Source organism: Mus musculus, chromosome 8 (assembly GCF_000001635.26).
Source record: "Mus musculus strain C57BL/6J chromosome 8, GRCm38.p6 C57BL/6J".
NCBI classification, from domain to species: Eukaryota; Metazoa; Chordata; class Mammalia; order Rodentia; family Muridae; genus Mus; species Mus musculus.
Window position 1 is genome coordinate 57635266 of NC_000074.6, and position 16305 is coordinate 57651570.

At 43.0% G+C, this 16305-nt stretch overlaps 1 protein-coding gene across 2 annotated transcripts in view; it reads right to left on the reverse strand.

The window, feature by feature from the left end:
* The window catches only part of Galnt7 (polypeptide N-acetylgalactosaminyltransferase 7), a 129231-nt gene that overhangs the window by 111441 nt on the left and 1485 nt on the right, over positions 1-16305 (reverse strand). The gene's annotated exons all lie outside the window — the stretch shown is intronic.

Below are 16305 nucleotides of genomic sequence, written 5' to 3' on the forward strand. Positions count from 1 at the left end.
TTAGTTTAAGAAAGAATACATGGCCCAAATTAAAACATTTCTACCATGAAACTCTCTACAGGCAGTCCATAAAGCAGTTTATATACTGTGATATATGTTGGTAACTGTGCAGGGAAGGTAACCCAGAGCTATCTATCTTTGGATAGTTAGACAGGTGACTTCTAGTTTTTTGCTTGCTTTCAGCAATAAACAAAGTTTACTTCTGAAAAACATCCATCTAAAAATAAAAAGTAGTTTTTCACTCTTTCCTCATTTTGGAACCCTGCATCACTGAAGGCCATAGCTACTTTAAGGCAAAGGTCTAGCACAGAAGGCAATATTCAGCTTCCTTTTACTTAAAATGTAAAAGAATGACTTTACATTGACTTTAAAAACGTTACTATTTTCCCCTGAACCTCTGTACAAATTATTCCTCTTGCAAAAGAAGGAAGCAAAAGGGACGAAGGACGGGCTTGGGGGTGCCTAATCTTAGGAGGTAGCAGAGGCAGGAAGATGAAGAGCTCAAGGTCTGTATCTTCTACACGGTGAGGCCAGCCTGGGTTCTAGGAAAGCCCACACACAAAGAAAGAAAGAAAGAGAAAGAGAGAAAGAAAAAGGGAGGGGAGGGAGGGAAAGGAGAGGAAAAGAAGAAAGGAGAGAAGAGGAGGGAGAAGGGGAGGAGAGAAAGAGGAGGAAGAGAAGCTGTTGAAAGGAAATACAGCCTATGTAAAATTGTTAAATCCTGTAAGTCCTGTCTTGGAGGTTCTGGTAAACCCACTAATAAAACATCAGGACCTTGCTATAAAGTGAATTTTTCTTCTTCTTTGTAGATGGGAAAGCAAGCTCAGAGATGATAAAGGATGAGGATAAGCTGATAAAGTTATTAGCAGTGGCTGTGCCACATTTTAACTCTGTGAGTGTCCGTGTCTGCTTAACTACAGGACATCAGCCTTTATGTTCTTAATCTACCTGCTGTCAGTTTGTAAGGAAAACTAAATGCAAATAATTTCATCACCATATTTAATATTTGTGAGGGCTAACCTTCCTAGTCACTGACCCAATCATTTTTAAGAGAAAAAAAAATATGCACGACTAGTAGACCCTTCCCCACCCCCCACTTTCCTACACTCTAGTTCCCTTCCAAATGACTGTCCTAAGGCTGGCTGTGATGACAAGTCCTTGACATCCTAGGATACAGTGGGAGGCTCAGACAGGATGATAAGAAGTTCCAGGCCAGCCTTAGCTACAGAGTCGGGTCTAACTGCAGGAAATAAGATAGCAAGGCAACAACAAAGACCAAATGACTGGCATGGAGCAGCACTTAGTGCTGTGCCACAAAGGCTCCTCTGCTTTGGAATGGCACTCATTCCCTGCCCAAGACTGAGAGCCCATTCTCCACGTCCTACCCTAGTCCCTAATCAAAGAGTTGAATGTAACCGCCCGAGGAATGAATGGCTTGATCTACTTACAAACGTGGCTGAGTTTTTCAAAATCTCAGCCAAACGGTGACAAGAGAGGTGCCAGAATGTCACGTGGCTCTCAACCATGACCTTGCTATGTCTGCGGAACCTCAGCAGAGCTCGTCGCTCTTGATCGAATAGCATCCAGTTCCCATAAGAGAAACTAGTACAGTTCACAGAGCAGAAAACCTGAGGCCAGTCGGCTGTGAGGCTTACTCAGGGGAACGACAAGACTTTGCCCGGCAGCAAAGACTGAGCCTCCACCACACATCCTGGTAACTCGCTCAACATTATAAATTTAGTATTCCTGAGCTGTAGGTCCCTTTGGCTGAATATCAAGTGCATTTAAATCATTAGACTGTCTGGAACTGGAAGCATTTCACAGTAGTAGAGAAGTCAAATGAATATAGAACAAAGTTTTATAAGATCAGGGATTTCTGTCAATGAACTAACTACAGCAACCAAAAATCCTCCATCATACTTTACCTGAATGCTTACACTCCCTAAAATGAACTTCACTAGTTTTCTTTGGAGACACTGGTCTGTACCCTTAATAGTAAGTTAAACATCCAGGGGATTGTCCTTTCCGGATCCCAGACGCTACTGACCACACCACTCACCCATCACATACTGGGAAACAGGGCTGTGCACACAGCTCGCATGTTCACAAGGCAGCGAGGAGAATTGAATCAACTGACCCACAGGTAAGGCCACAGTGGCTTCTGTCAAGGGCAGGACATTTCTTTTGTGCTTTGCTTCACCTCAAACTGGAGTGGCACGGTTTTGTTTTAGTTGGCATTTTCAGGGTGTCTACACCCAATACGTGTTTAAATGTATATATGCAATATCCTAAGTAAAGACTGGATTTCAGTACTGACTCATGGGTCTGCAAAAGAAGTGGCTCCGATAAATACCTAAACTGGAAAACAGGAGAAGTGAACCAGGAACTTGACTTAATAAGACGCTGTATTCTCCAATCTTTCTGTACTCTTTAAGATACAGCTACTAAGAAAAACAGTGGCAAATGGACCTAAGAGTCGACAGGGGCTGGGGGTGGGGCGCTGGCAGGAAGAGAAGCCAACTCAACAGCGGTGCTCAGCTTCCAGAGCGCCAAGGCTTCAAAGTTACAGCGCTACTATTCTAAGTCAGTCTTAAAGGATGTTATCAGGAAGACAGTCTATTTAGAAATTTAAATTTGATTTGATTTTCATTGCTGCATATGTGAGGCGGTTTAAAATTATACCCTTGTCAACCCAGGAAAATCTACAGTTCTTTGACAAAAAGGATTTGTGTAGGAAAAAAAAAAATAATCCGCCTCCGACCTTTCGCCGATTCATAGTCATGGCTGGACTCCACCCCTCCTCACACAACTGTGGTTTTCACAGGATGAAGAGGCCTCTGAAAACTATTGGTGTGTGTGTGTGTGTGTGTGTGTGTGTGTGTGTGTGTGTTTTAAGTGGGGCATGAGCGAGCACTAGAACGTGGAGGGAATGCAGAGATAACATACAGCAAAACTTTAAAAGGTTCATTATCTTCAATTTTAGAAATGAATTTCGTTCTCTCATTAGCACTGGTTCATGAGCAGAGTTATAAGGTTCAGCTATCTTCAATTAAAAAGAATCAGGGAGACAGAGAGAGACAGAGACAGAACTGGATATATTCAGAAAATGTACTTCTCTGTGTCCATGTCTGGCCACTGTAAGCAAGCTAGCTAGGCTCCAAACTCAGAGGCACACTGTGCCGGGATGGCAGGTCTGGACATTCTACCTCGTACACTGCACACCTCCACTACGTGCTGGCCCTCGAAAGAATCTTTCTCACATTTTACACCCACTGTGACCCAAAGAAACTGACCAACCACTCAAGGGCAGGCTTCATAATCAAGAGAATCAAATCTTCTATCAAAGGAGGGGAACAAAGAAGTAGCTCGCTAACCAAATGGCAGTTCTTCTCATGAATACCAAGGCACCAACAGGGAAGGTATTTCAATCCATTCGAAAACAAAAACTACACTGAATAAATACATATTATCTTTGCTATATCTCAAAAAAAGGATTTATGTCTTATCACTATTTATAAAACCCACCTTCCACACTTTCTGTATTTTATCAGGTCTTTTGACATACATGAGACATACTTCCTTTTAAATGCAAGTGCCGGTTAGGCAAGCTAAAAGTGGATGTAAATCAGAATGCTTCAAGCCATTCGCTTGCTCTTTAGAATGTGATTACTGCCTATATACATATACGTGTGTGTGTCTGTGTATGTGTGTGTGTGTAGGTGGAGGAGTAGGAAGAGGGAGAGAGAGAGAGAGAGAGAGAGAGAGAGAGAGAGAGCGCCTGCCTCACCAAATGGAGGGCACATGGGGGTCAGGACAGGATCAGGTGTCAGTCCTTGCCTTCCACCTGGTTTGAGCCAGTCTCCTGCTGGCTGGCTCTTGCTTCTGCAGCCTTGCCTTCTCACCCTAAGGGACATGGGATTAAGAAATGACGTGGGCTCTATGGCGCTTGGCTTTCCAGGGATCTGGGAATTCAAACTCGGAGCCTCCTGACTGCACAGCAAGCCCTTTCCCCACTGAACCATTTCCCCAGCCCTATAAGGAAGATTCGAGCCTTCCCTTTTTTTCCTTAGTGTAACCAGTTAATTGAATAGAAGTCAGGAATAATATAACCGTCTCTTATGAACCATGATTGTACTACAGTGAATCTATTCATTAGACTCTGGCTGGGATTTTCTTCCGCGGAGTCAGGGGAATAGCTTGCATTGTTTCTGTGATAGTAATTAATGGAAAACAAAATGAACCTGTGTTTATTGAAATCTTTTCCAATTTTCAAGTATAGCACTGGAAAAAACCCAAACAACCCGAGAACCACCACAGGGCATATAAATATATAAGCCTGATATTCCATACTTGGGGCATTGATGTCTGTGAAAGGGTGTGGCATATTTGTCTCTGTACATTGATACTGTCCTTCAAAACCAGACTCTGCCTTCATGAACCCTGCATTTATTTTAAGATGCAAAGGTTACGTGTGCTGTGTTTTGAGTCTAAATGTTGGCTACAAGAAGAAGAGGCGTTATCGGTTCACGCAAAAAATTTATTTCTTTAAAATACTAATATTTAAAAGCCACCTTCTTTTAGAAGAGAGGATTTTAGAAGGTTCCTTGCTAAACATGTTACTTTTCCTTTACCACCATCATTTATCTGCACTGTAGGCAAATTTAACTGCCAGCTACAACATAAACATCTTCCTCCAACCTTCTCAGATAGATACTGGCCTTAGACTTTCCTCTGAGGCCATCATACAAGGAAGCACAATTAATTAAACGACACACCTGCATGTCCTTGCTCTAGCAATCCATAGCTTAAATGCTAAAACAAGATTTCAACTTACCCAAGTCCCCAGGCTTGGTGGTGATCTTTCAGTTAAAAAAAAAAAAAAATGAAACATCCGTCACAGAAGAAAACTCGTAATGTAGAGAGTCCTAACAGCTCAGTCATTTCTATTCCGCTATTCTAAAAAGCACTCTGCAGTCATTTATTCTACATCATAATTGAGAACATATTTGCCAAAAACCTAATGGACTTTTTTATTCATTTTAAATCATCCTGGCAAGAATTAGTAGATGCTGGAACAGGGGGGTTTTAAATGAATTCTTTCAAAAGAAAAGATGTAAAACCTTTCAAACAAGATTGTAAAGAAAACGAGTGCTAAGACTTACATAGCTTACCTTGCTGTATTAGAGATTAAAAGATTAATTCTTGAGGATTAGTTGAATTTTAAGAAGCATAATAATCAAATTATCTAACAAAAGTTGCATGGCAAAATGCTGAGTTTGCCACAGGAAAAAATTGCAGAGGTTATAGATATTTCAGCCATTGCAAATCAGAACAAGAGAACCTGTCTTCTGGGACTGGGGCTGAGGCCGGGCTGGGGCTGGGCCTGAGTTGGTACAGTGATAGCCAAGTATGCACCAAGCCAAGCCGGGTTCAGTCCCCAGCGCTATATAAACCCGGTGTGGTGGCATGCCTGTAAGCTCAGCTCTCAAGAATTATAGAGAGGAAGACCTGCATACAAGACCATTGTCACCGTTCAGACCAGTGTGAGATATGTAAGGTCCTGTCTTAAAACCAACAAAAGCCCAATGCAAAATATACCCCAGACAAGTTTTGAATTGGTGGCACAACGTGTATCTTTTATATGCATACAGGCTACTGTTGACAGAGCATTGCGGCACAACATAATACATTCTAGGGTACATTTTCCTAAAAGAAAGAAATATTCGCTCACAAATGCACAGCTTTTCATGGCAGCAGTAAAGAAATGCAACTTCTTAATTGACTTAACCTCAGCAGGTTGTAAATGTTTGTGTAACTGACTATAAACTACAAACCTAAAAGAATTACGAGGCATTTGGGGGTTCTCTCTTGTCATGTCCTACACCTGACAGGCACATGCAAATGCACGCACCTGTCCGAGCCACCTCAGTGGACTGATGGTCCACTTTCATCCCACAGTTAGCTGGCCGTACTGTTTGTCAGATAGTAGGTCCCAAAGCTGGAGAGATGATGACTCAGTACTTAAGAGCACTCGCTGCTCTTTCACAAGGACTGAATTCTTAGCACTCAATCTGGATGGCTCACAACTGCCTGTAGCTCCAGCTTCGGGGGATCGGATACTCTTTTATGTCCCCTAGGGCACCCACATATACCTGCGTACACGCATGCACAGGATCACAGACATACATATAAATAGGAAAACCTTAAGATGTATGTGAATATGTACCTCAAACTCAGTGGGATTTTTTTTTTAATGTAGAGTGTAACAGTAAATAATGTTGGGCAAAGTCTTTTCAGAGTACTGCAATCACAGGCTTTAGGACTATTTTTCTAATATGTAACTGCACCTCACTAGTCTGTGCTTTTAAAAACATCACTTAGCCTTTTAAACTAATATATCAAGATTGAAATGCTCAGCTAAGGATAAAAATACTGCATTGATATAGTCACCCAAGGGAGAAAGGGCTAATTTTAGCTCACAATCCCAGGGCACAGTCCATGATAATAGAGAAATGCAGGCAACAGGAACTTAAAACAGTCTCATCACAGCAAAGTCAAGAGCAGAGAGAATGGATGCATGGATGCCTGCTACATGGCTGGGTTCTCCACTCTCTTACAAATCAAGAGCCGACACCAGCGGACGAGATGGCCCACTTTTAGGCTGGGCCCTTCCCATATCAATTAAGCCCAGTGTTTCTCCACCTTCCAAATGCTCTGACCCTTAAATACAACTTCTTATTCTGTAGTGAATCCCAACCATATAACTATTTCGTTGTTAATTCATAACTGTAATTTTGCTACTGTCATGAATTATAATATAAATATCTGCTATGTGGGAGATCTGATTGGGGGTCAAGACCCACAGGTCGAGAACTGCTGATTGCGACACCTAAGATAACACCTGGTAGACAAACCCACACGTCAGCCTAATCTAGGCAAGCCCTCATTGAGACTCTCTTCCCTTGTTAGTTTAGTTGACAAAACTCACAGGCAGTTTCCCTATGAAGGCAGTTTTCCTGTGAGTGCCTACTCAACACCAAGCTCTCAAGCAAGGCACACACACAGTGCGTAAGCATGTGAGCACCATAGCATACTATAAAATGGTTTCATAAAAGCAATACAAAGGGGGGCCCAGAGAGAGATGGCTCAGTAGTTAGGAGCATATGTTAATCTTGCAGAGGACCAGAGTTTAGTTCCTAACACAGGATCTGATGGATGCCTTCTTCTGGCTTCTAGGGAACTAGGTATACATGCATGCACATAAATACACTCCTGCATGTTGGCAGGCAAGCACACACACACGCACACGCACACATACACATACACACACCCTTAAAAACTTCTACAAATGCTAAAATTACATCTAAGCCAAACAATTATTAAATATGTAAGCTTGCTATTGAAGAGAGTATCATACCTCGTGAGGCTACATGTATCCTGAAACCCAAAGAATCAATAAAAATTAAAAGATGAAAAAAAATGATTAGAACATCTATTCTCTTGCAGAATGGTTCCCAGTAGTTTGTGATTTAATTTTAATTCACCAGTTTGAAAAAAAAATCTTGGTAATAACAAATTCCAATTGCTTTGCTTAGAAGCCTATTAGCAGACTAGTTGGTATTGATATAGTACTGCAGTTAATTGTGCCTTCTAGATTTGAGAAGCAGGGCTACTCTGCAGCAATCCCATAAACTTAATTAGATAATGCAAAGTTAATTTTTTCCCTCAAGTCTCAGTGTGCTGGTTCTCGGATTCGGTGAACTGAAGCAGGTTTCCCTGTTGGCATGTCAAATGCTTCTCCGGGTGATGCTCCAAAGCATTGCGAAGGCTGGGGAGCCCGAGGGGAATGCATAATGGGGCAGGAAGAAGAACATTTCTCATTTTGAAATAGGATTCTTAGCAAACGAAGTAACTGCAAGTTAGTTCTTCCTCCCTTTTAAAGGACTTAGTAAGCCCTGGGTAGCTGCTGTTAAAGTTGTCTGCTGCTCTCAAAGCTCACAGGACTAAATTAGAATGAAACGGTAAATCTTGTCTTGAAAAACAGAATGCTGTATTAGAATTCCCCTCATCCCCAAAAAAGCCAGACTGCTGAAATGCTGAGCCCAGTCTTCCTATCTGCCTCTCCATCTTTACATATACAACAGTCAAATGGATGCACACAATACTAACAATTGGCCTAATATTCTTGGCATCAAATTTCTTTTCTAATTTAAAAATTAAAATGATTTTTAGATAGCTTTAAAAGGCATACGAGTTTTAACTGAAAAGCACAAAAAGTCTAATATATATTATTATCATAATATTTAGTCCATGAATTATCACATTATCACAATTATAGACTACATAACAACTTAGAATACACATGGATGCCTATACATATAACAGTATGCAAGGGGAGGTAGGCACTCTACTGGATACAACAACCATTGTGTTCCTCTACGACTGTAAGTAGAAGCTTTCTAACAATCCTCCAGCGCCTCTTACGTAGTTCCTGGAATGAACTTCTTACCACTTCAGCTTCTTCATGTGAGCCAGTTTTCAAGTCTCGCTATTTACTGAGATTTGTTGAAGATGTTACATAGGCCCTGCACTCCCTCTCTTGGCTGAAACACTACAGGCTGCTTGACTGGGAGGTAGTGTTTCCACCGCTGCTGCCATGTGTTTCTGACCCAGCCTGTGTCAATACTGTGGCCTGTGAGTCTGATGATGGCCCTTAAGTTACCGTCTCCACGCTTCTGTGAGAGTGCTACTCCGCTGTAGTCTTGAAGTCATCAGCACCCTCTTCTCACTCCATCAAGCACTCATCCTCTCCTGGAGCAGGTCTATTCCAGTAATGTCACCTTGTTTTCCGTCTCTGTGCCCGTCTCCTGGGTAAGCCTCATCCTAGCCTAGAGACGATAATCTCCTACTAGCATTTAGCCTGCACTGTTTCCAGACTTTTCCTTGCCCCCCACCTCTGACCACACGTATCATTCACTCTCTCTCGAGGCTCATCTCTGTAGGCTCTCCAGGACTGGCTGTGGTCTTTTATGTTTTCACACACTTTGTTCCTGCGTCCTTGTCACAGTATATCCAACTCGTCCCCTTTTAAAACAAGCACTGTGCTGACACCCAACTTCAATTAATCTAGACGCTGGTTCTCTGAGATCCCACAAGCCCTAGTGGGGTTGGCTAATATAGTTCTTATCTCAGCTGCTGCAGCTGTTTACATCTGGCTGCCAAATCTGCCGCACAGGTGTATGTGTCATTTTATTTTATCTAAACCCTCGGGCTCGGAACTGAGATAGTCACCTGTTTATCCTTCAACCCAGGACACTTGAAAGGGAAGGGGGAGTAATGGCTGAAGGACAAGGAATAGAAACTGAAGCCATCACTTTAGTAACAGCCCACTGAGCTACCCTGCAGACAAGTGCTCTGACTACATCTCTAAGGTCATCAAGTTTATTCTGCACTGATCTCCTTTCTATTTCTCAAAACACTCAGGCTCCCATGTACCAGGGGCTTGCTTGGCTAGCAACAGAGCGACTAGGAGACTGAATGAATCCGAGGGTTCAGACGATGAATTCCCTGTCAAATACACAACATGGTGGCAATGCACGGAGGTGGAACTCAGAGAGGGAAGCAGGCCAGTGGGTCATGCCCTTCAGGACCGTATCGTGCCCTGACCCTAGTTCTGCTACCCACCCGCTGCTTCCTTGACAGCAGTGTGAGCTAAGTCTCCTCCACCCATTTCCCCTCCCATGATACTGAAAGCACTGACATTGTGAAGCAAAAGCAATACTGCTTCCTGGTTTAGCGTAGGTACTCTGTCAGGGATGAAAATACGGAGACCCCGACTCTCAAGTTAGAACACTTGAGAGTAGACACTACTGCTTGCTAAGGGAACAGTCCCGAGTAGAGGGTTCACTGCAGCAGCCTCGTCGACAGAACTGGCTTAGATCAAACTGGCATTCGAAGGTTGTCACAATTAACACTGCATATGGAATATCCATGCCTGATCCATAGTGAGAATCCAATACATCTTAGCCATGGTTGTTACTGCTTAATACTGTATAGCACGGCCAACACCTAGAGCAATAGAAAGCATTTAGTAGACATTTAGTAAATATTTGAAATATCCATAGAGTAAGAGTTGATATGTAAATGTCACTACTCTTCAATATCACCTCAAAAGGCTCCAAAAACCTACCCTAAATGTTAAATCAATAAAATCCCTCCCAGTTCCATAGCCCCTCATTCAATTCCCTTCAAAATGTGGTCAGAACTCTCTTCTCCAATCATATTCCACCACTCCTCACCAATAAAAGATGATATGCTTTCCGGTGTCACTGTAGTCATTTAGTCTAGAATGTTCCTTCTTGCCTTCCTACCTGCTCTAACCCCACTGACATTCACAGCTATCTAAATGCTATGCTTTAGGTTTTCCCTTTCAACTTTCACCGTACCTAGTACACAGCTCCTTAAAGATCTTTTGGTGGTCGCTACGTAGTCACACAGTTCATCTCTCTTAGAAAAGGCCTAACACCCTTGATATTTCCACATCTCCATAGCCCAGGGGCCTCAATACGTTATTTTGAACAAATGGAAGTTGGAGGTAGGGAGATGTTTAGAGGCCTTGATCTCTTTCTCTAGACATTAAGAGACCTAAGTATCTCTCTCTCTCTCTCTCTCTCTCTCTCTCTCTCTCTCTCTCTCTCTCTCTCTCTCTCTCTCACACACACACACACACACACACACACACAGGCACAATTTATTATTATGGACATTACTATGTGGCTATCAGGACAAGCCTTTAAAACGTCTTTACTATGTCACAGCTTGCTACCTTCTCTGTTGCATACCATCTGCAAGTCCTACAGCAATGGATAAGGTTTAACAACATTCAAGGTTGTAGAAACAACGGTTGGATGGGTATCAAGAGACGAGGGGTGTGGACAGAGAGGTATTAAGATTGACATATGAGAAAAACCAGTTGGTAGGCAGAGGGAAAATGGAAACTCTTCCCACCTGAGCTACCAGGTAACAGGCAGCATGTGGGGAAAGCAGCTCATAACACACAGGCTTAGGAGAAGGTGCGTGCTGTGGGAGAAGGTGCGTGCTGTGGGAGAAGGTGCGTGCTGTGGGAGAAGGTGCGTGCTGTGGGAGAAGGTAACGGGCAGAGCTTGCACGGGGCAGAGCTGCTGAGCGTCTGGCCCAGCTCATTGGCCCGTTCCAATCTCCAGGAGTGCTTTTTCTTTTTCTTCCCAATAAACTTCTCACTTCTATCCTTACTTGTGTGTCCCTGATCCAATCCACAGCAGTGTCAGAACAGAATACCTGGATATCTCGGTGGGTGCCCTTCATACTTCTAACCCCACTTATTACAACAGCAGTGGGTCCCAATTCCTCCTAAAATAAGCTGTCAACATTAATAGACACTCCACCTTTCCCCTCTTGTACTATCTATCTATCTATCTATCTATCTATCTATCTATCTATCTTTCTACTCTATGCATGGCTTTCATCAACTGCACACTAGAAATCTAGAGTCTTTATTTTGCTATTTTTGTTAGATTACATATTCAATCTCCAGGAGTAAGAATTAGCATTCAAAATATGAACAAAGGCAATTACCTACTTTGAAGCTGAACGATCATAATTTCCCTGCACTCAGCTAGTCACATTCTGCTGACCAACTAATTTTTTCCCTTTATGTATAACTACTAAGTTAGAATTTGCAAACAGTCGTTCACTCATGGTGCCAATTGAAAAATTGCTTTCCATTCCCAATGCATTCCTTTCCCTCTCTCCAATTTCCTTCAGCCTGACACGTGACAGCGTATAAAGAAGCCCACCCCTACCCTTCTCTTATCCTCCATTCCACACGGCTGGCCTACCAGACAAAGGAGTGATCCAAATCCAACGACGTTCAGCAGTTCTCAGTCCCTCTTTGCTGAAAAGGATGCACCCCACAAATGGTCATTTTTAAGCCTTCTCTACCAATTGTTACTAACAAAAACATTTGGTGCTGGTTAGGTTTTTGTTTGTCAACTTGAACCTCAATTGAGAAAATGCCTCCATCGGGCTGGCCCGCAGGCAAGTTTACAGGGATGTTTTCTAGATTACTGATTGATGTGGTGTGGGAGTCCCAGTTCCCAGTGAGCAGTGCAGCTCCTGATCCTAGGAGGCAGACGTGAAACAGCTGACTGGAAGCTGGAGAACAATCGCTCCGACTCCGCAGGCTTTCTCCAACATTCTACCTCAGTTTCTGCCTCCAAGTTCTTGCTTTGACTTTCCTCCCGGATGGAGAATATCAAGTGTTTCAAGTGTAAAATGCACCCTTTCCTCCCGAAGTTGCTTTTTTGGCATGGTGTCTATCACAGCAATGGAAATCAAAGTAGGCCACAGTTCCTCGAGATGCCCTCCTGTTGTCTGCTTATACAGCTACTGGATTAAAGAACAGCTTTGTTTCTTATAAGAGATAAGATAAGAGAACGTGGACTTGCACTTGGCAACCTATGAGCAGCCTCTGTGAAGCCTAAGTGGGAGGAAGGAACTTCTGAAAGCAGGGTGCTCCCCAGCCTGACTAAGGCCACTCAGTAGAGAACCTTCCCACAGAACCACAACATACAGCAATCTGGGGGCTCTACCAAATAAATGCTGAGGCTTACAGAGAGACCATAAAAGAGGCAACACCTCACTTTAGGTTATTTCATCCAAAAGGAAATTGATCAGTAAATTTCTGTAAATTCAGTACCAGAGAGAGAGAGAGAGAGAGAGAGAGAGAAGGTGGGAGGGAGGGAGGGAGAGAGAGAGAGAGAGAGAAGGTGGGAGGGAGGGAGGGAGGGAGAGAGAGAGACAGAGACAGAGACAGAGACAGAGACAGAGACAGAAAGAGGGGTTATGATCAGGGAACAAGAATTCTGCCTCTGAAGTAGTCAGTCTGTTCTGAAGCTTAAACAAAGCCCCCCGGCCCCCCCATGCACGCACGCACGCACATACACAGATGCTTTTGGTAATCTTCGAACTCAAATGCCTTAAACTTGATAACCTGGGGCTTCTATTGCCATGTGGGACGTGGAGAGTGCAAGCTTGAAAGTAAGAAAACAAAGACTTTCTGAGGCCTGTGGAACGCGTAGCTGGGTGAAGGCCACTGGAGGCTTCTGCTCTACCTAAGTGATGGTTTCACACAAATGCCATCTGCACCTGAGGCAAAGGCTCAGGATGAAGAGCCCATCCATCCTCAGTGCACTGAAGTGACTGGTACCCTGCAACCTGACAGAGATCAGCCCATGCACCAATGCCCAACTAAGCTGGACCCCTCTCTTCTTCCCATCATGCCTAGCCACTTAAAACCTCTTGCAAAGAATCAGTGGCTGAATCAGTCCTATTGAGAAGGCAATGAACTTAGCTGCCTTGGATTCTGCACAGAAAAGTATCAGTTTGCACACAGGTCTCCCCAATACTGCACATTTGAACACACACTCTAAAGCTAAAGACCTGCCAACATTTCCACTGCAAACCTTGCTCTCTTCCAAGTTTATGACTTAGCATGAGAACAGTCAGGGAGTATGCCTGGGGAAGACGGTGTCATTCTGGAACACACTAGTTTTATTTAATAAGTGGTGATCTTAAACTATCAATTAAAAAAAAAAGCTTACTTATAAACCACAAACAGAATGCACAATCTTGTCTTCTTAGCTTGTCCTAATGTAACAGTTATCATCTAGACTTCTTGACATCTCCCCTTCCACGTCCACCTTCCAAATCTTGGGGCCTTTACATCTCTGGCTGCACTTGAACCAATTTACATAATCACAGCAACCATCTGGCCAAACAATGTCAGGTGTGACCCCAACTTTTACTGTGGGCCTCCTGTCATCTGGTCTACAAACCAACGCATGCACACTTCCTTACAGGGAGCTACAGCGATCTTTCTAGAACATGAATATTGGTCATCTCTTTCATGCTTACACCCTTCAGTGACTTCCTACACTTAAGATGTAAACTCTTAGCGTGGTCCACAAGATCTAGCCTGTTTGTAGTATCATTCTATTTAGTATAACTCTCTGTGGTGGTTTGGACATGTTTGGCCCTGGAAGTGGCACTATTCAGAGGTGTGGCCTTGTTGGAGGGAAGTGTGTCACTGTGGGCGTAGCCTTTAAGACCCTCATCCTAGCTGCCTGGAAGCCAGTCTTCTAGAGACCTTCAGATGAAGATGTAGAACTGTGAGCTCCTCCTGCACTGTGCCTGCCTAGACACTGCCATGTTTCTGCCTTGATGATAGTGGCCTGAACCTCTAAACCTGTAAGCCAATCCCACTTAAATGTCCTTATAAAAGTTGCCTTGGTCACGCTGTCTGTTCACAGCAGTAAAACCCTAACCAACACACTCTCCGTGTTTCCATACATTGACCTTCCAGTTTCTCACCGTATCCTTGCTACTTCAGGTCTCAGGACCTTTGTACCCGCTGCTTCTGCTCCTTTCAGGACTGCCCTGCCCCACGTGCAGTTCAAACCTTTAGATTTCAGCTCAAAGGTCAGTTATTTAAATAAGATTTGTATACTCAAATCTCTCCGTTTTTCTCACCTCGTAAGGTTTCCCCTCATAACACAAGTGTATTCATGTGTTCCTTTCATAGCACAATTGTATCTGTATATTTGCCAAGGCTTGATAACATGTATTTTTCTCACCAGGCTGCAAACCCCGTGAAACTAAAGCAAGACGTGTTTCCTTAAATTGTGAGCACTGGACCTAGTATACAGCAGGCACTCACAAATGTTTGACTATATGAACAGAAATGATCATGTAATAGAGTTGTGGACATAGCTCCATGGGCAACATGTTTTCTGACCATGCAAAAGATTCCCTGGCACTCTACACATCTAGCATGGTGATACACGACTGCACTTTAATCCCTGCACTCAAGAGGTAAAGGCCGCAGGATCAGAAGTCTAAGGTCATCTTCAGACAGACTGGAAAGGTAAGGATATTTAAAATATCATTCAGCTTTGACAAACGCCAAGAGGCTCAGAAGAGGGAATTTTTGTCTTCACCTCACTGCTCTACAAAATTAAAGCAAAGACATCTTCAAAGTGCTCTTTACTTCCTGTAATAACAACTGTTCAAGACAGAAGCGGTCCTGAGTGGACGGAGCCACGGGCCTATCTGGTGGAAGCAGAGGCAGAACTTTCCTTCTGGAGGGATCAAAGAGGCCACATATAGAACCCACATCCAAGAAAGAGAAGCAGGTCCTCATAAAAGACCTGCAACCTCAACGGAAAAGTACCACAAGGTAGAGGAAAAACCCAGGACTCTGGGACTCAGCATCCCAATCGGCCCTAACTCTCCCCTAGCACTGGGTCTCAAGAACCCACAGGTTCCTTTTAATCAGAGGGAAGAGGCAGTCTTTAATGAACAAACACTCTTATGACATCTGACACCTAAATCGCTTTAGATTACTATTTGCTCGTAAGTTATTAATGCCCCCTGATACCTGAGCATTCTTTTTAATACAATGCTAGTAAATCTTGAAAAATCTTTGTCTATCTTGGGCAAAATACAGAAATGACAAGTTATACTAGGTCCATTGGCAAACTTATCAAATAAATTGTACAAAAAAATTAAGTTATGCTCACTTTATAGACAGTAAGGTGGGCACTATAGTTTATTATATATCAACACTAATAAACTACCTAGAAAGAAGTTATGATGCACCCCAACTTCTTTTTCCAACTTTTTGAGACTAGAGTCTCCTATAGGCCTAGCTGTCCTTGAACTTATATATGACCTTCTTCAGCTCCCCAAATGCTGGGATTACTGGCAGGCGCCACCGTGCTGGGTCCAATCATGGCTTTAAAAGGATCAGAACTACAGGACATTTTGAACATAACTAGTTATAGCAGGTTTTCAATTTCCTTCTCAGAAAAATGGGGCTTAGGATTTTCAGCATCATATAATGCCTCTTATATAAAAGAGCAGTTCATGACTTGAAAAAATCAATTTCAATATTCATCTCATCAAATCAGTTTGAGAGCAAAAATATACAAAAAAAAAATCACTCCAAACACAGTGAAAAGGAAAAAAAAATTCATCAATTTAGACTTTGGTGAGACTCCACTTCAGTAAGGCCAGCCCCAAATGCAGCAATTTACAGATTAAGTTGTGTGTGTCATAAGCATCAACTGAAGAGCCCTACTCTTGGAAGGTCGTCACAAGCTTTTCCCCTCAACTTCCTGACGCTAACTTTCCAAAAGTAAAATTAATAAAGTAGATTATGTAGCTGCAACGCTGATTTTGCAGAAGGCACTTTCTTAAGAGACTCCT